Below are 2,925 nucleotides of genomic sequence, written 5' to 3'. Positions count from 1 at the left end.
ACAGGCTTGAGCCACCGCGCCCAGCCGAAACTCTGTCTCTTCTAAAAAATCCATAAATTAGCCCAGTGCAGTGGCGGGCATCTGTAATCTCAGCTACTCGGGAGCCTGAGACAGGAGAATAGCTTGAATCTGGGAGGCAGAGGTTGCAGTGAGCCATGATCGCGTCACTGCACTCCAGGCTTGGGGCCAGAGTGAGACTCTATCCCCCACCATGCCCCGCCCAGAAAAAGAAAGAAAAGTAAACGGAACAGAAGGCACCCTGAGTGTCCATCACCAGGGGAATGGGTAGAATGTAGTGGATGTACACGATGGAGGACCCCGCAGACATTGACATCATTGAACTAGATGTACACACTCCAACATGATTCCATTGCAAAAATAATGCTGGGGGGGAGGGAATGAGACACAGAATAAGGTCAAATTATGTGAACTCTAACTTTTATGTAAATGTAAAAGGAATACACACACAGAATAACACTATACATTTTACAAGCATACCTACAACATCAAGGATATATATTGCCTGCACTAGAAGTATTGTGGAGGATAAGAATGGAAAATGGTGATAAAAGAAAATAACATGTTGGCCGGGCACGGTGGCTCACACCTGGAATCCAGCGCTTTGGGAGGCCAAGGCAGGCAGATCACCTGAGGTCGGGGGTTTGAGACCAGCCTGACCAACATGGAGAAATCTCATCTCTACTAAAAATACAAAATTAGCTGGGCATGGTGGTACATGCTTGTAATCCCAGTTACTCGGGAGGCTGAGGCAGGAAAATCACTTGAACCCAAGTGGTGGAGGTTGCAGTGAGCCAAGGTTGCTCCACTGTACTCCAGCCTGGGCAATAACAGCGAAAATCCATCTTAAAAAAAAAAAAAAGAAAGAAAAAGAAAACAAAAAGAAGGAAAATAACATGCATTCAGACAAAAATGTATGAGAAGCATCTTGCACAATAGAGGTAAAATAAAGATCTCTGCATCCTGATTATTGCTGTGTGACCTTGGATGTAAGTCATTTCACCTGCTTGATTCACCTGCTTGTAAGTCATTTCATCTTTCTTGTCCGGAAGATGGAAGATAGGGATCTTCACATTCTGTATCATGAAAGATGTCCGCAGGGGAAGGCAGTGTGACAGAATGAGTTTTGGAGCTGGACGCACCCAGCTAGGCCAGCCATTCATTGTGTGACCTTGGGAATCACTTTACTCTCTAAGCTTCTGTATTTTGGGGATGGGGATTTGGTTTTCTGTTTTAAAATTTATTTTAATTATATGGAAAGCTTCTTGAATTTCTGTGTCATCCTTGTTCAGGGACCATACCTGTATCTCTGTATTGTTCCAGTTTTAGTTATGAGCTGATGAAGCAAGCACTGTTGTTATATTTTTAATTTTTTTTTCAGGAGGATACTGAGTCTAATGAAGCTGCAGGGCCATGAAACCCTGCACACTTCCTACCCAAGCCTTCTTTTTTTTTTTTTTTTTTGAGACGGAGTCTTGCTCTGTTGCCCAAGCCAGAGTGCAGTGGCACAATCTCAGCTCACTACAATCTCCGCCTCCCAGGTTCAAGTGATTCTCCTTCCTCAGCCTCCTCAGCCTCTCGAGTAGATGGGATTACAGGTGCCTGACTCCACCCTCGGCTAATTTTTTTATTTTTAGTAAAGACAGGGTTTTGTCATGTTGGCCAGGCTGGCCTCAAACTCCTGACTTCAGGTGATCCACCCACCTCTGCCTCCCAAAGTGCTGGGATTAAAGGTGTCAGCCACTGCGCCAGGCCCCAAGCCTCCATTTTTAAGTGAGGTAGTCAAGTAGGCCTCACCAAGAAAGGGACATTTGAGCAAAGCGTTGAAGGAAGCAAGGGAATGAGCCATGTAGCTATATCAAGGATGCTGTAGGTATATTCCCATCAAGACCCATCTCAGGCAGAGGGAAGAGGCAGTTCTACCCACAGGTATTTGGGAGGAGTAAATGATGTAAAGTTCCCCTTGTAGTAAGTGGTCAGCAAATGTTGAGTGGCCACCTCTGTCCCTCCCCTTACAGAGCTGTCAGGATCCAGGTGACATCTAAGAGCACCTTCTAGCTCCAGTGACAATGACCACTCTGGCTTCTGAGGGTCTCTGGAACACTGTGTTCATGGCTGCCATCCATCCTCAGGAGTACCCTCCCTAGCTGAGCACAGCGGCCTGAGCCCAGGGAAGAGTCATTGTTGCTGGGGCTTCAACATGCATGGGGAGCACAGAGGCCTCAAAGAGGAAGCCAGAAACAGCAATGCGGAGGCCCTCACGTTCCACTGGAGGCCTCTTGGGCCATTCCCCCATGACAGTCCTGTCCCAGCGCTTAGAAGACTGTGCCTAGAGAGAGGGGCTTGGGCGAGGGTACAGGCACATGGCGGAGAGGGAGGAGAGAAGGAAAGGGACCCATGCTTACTAAGGCAGATCTGGCTTTGAATATTATTATGCCACTTAGTAGCTCTTTTATCTTTATAAATCTCTGAACCCTTCTGAGTCTCGATTTCCCTATCTGTAAAATGGGCATGAAATGTTCTATTCTGTGGGGTGGTTGTGAAGACTCAATGACATAAGATAGGGGAAACTGGCAAGCAAATAGCTGGGTCCCCCTTCCTTCTGTACCAAGGACCTGAGAGGCAGCCACTACGTCTTATTCAGTCAGCTTGCGTCCTTATTTATTTTATTCATTTCTTTTTTTTCCTTCTTTTTTAAGGGGCTTTCTGGCAAAAACTGAAAAGCCTGCCATACAAATTCTAAAAGACCTGTAACACTTGTTTTATTCATTTCTGTGGGGATAAAACCACCCATGTTTCAGGGAGAGTATGAGGTTTTAGTAAGATAACAGATCAAAATTGTGCTTAGCATAGTTACTGGACCAAAATAGGCACTCCATAGGTGTTTGCTGGGTACTTAAAGGGATG

Source organism: Colobus angolensis, unplaced genomic scaffold (assembly GCF_000951035.1).
Source record: "Colobus angolensis palliatus isolate OR3802 unplaced genomic scaffold, Cang.pa_1.0 Scaffold4, whole genome shotgun sequence".
NCBI lineage: Eukaryota > Metazoa > Chordata > Mammalia > Primates > Cercopithecidae > Colobus > Colobus angolensis.
Note: the sequence above shows the minus strand (reverse complement) of the source record.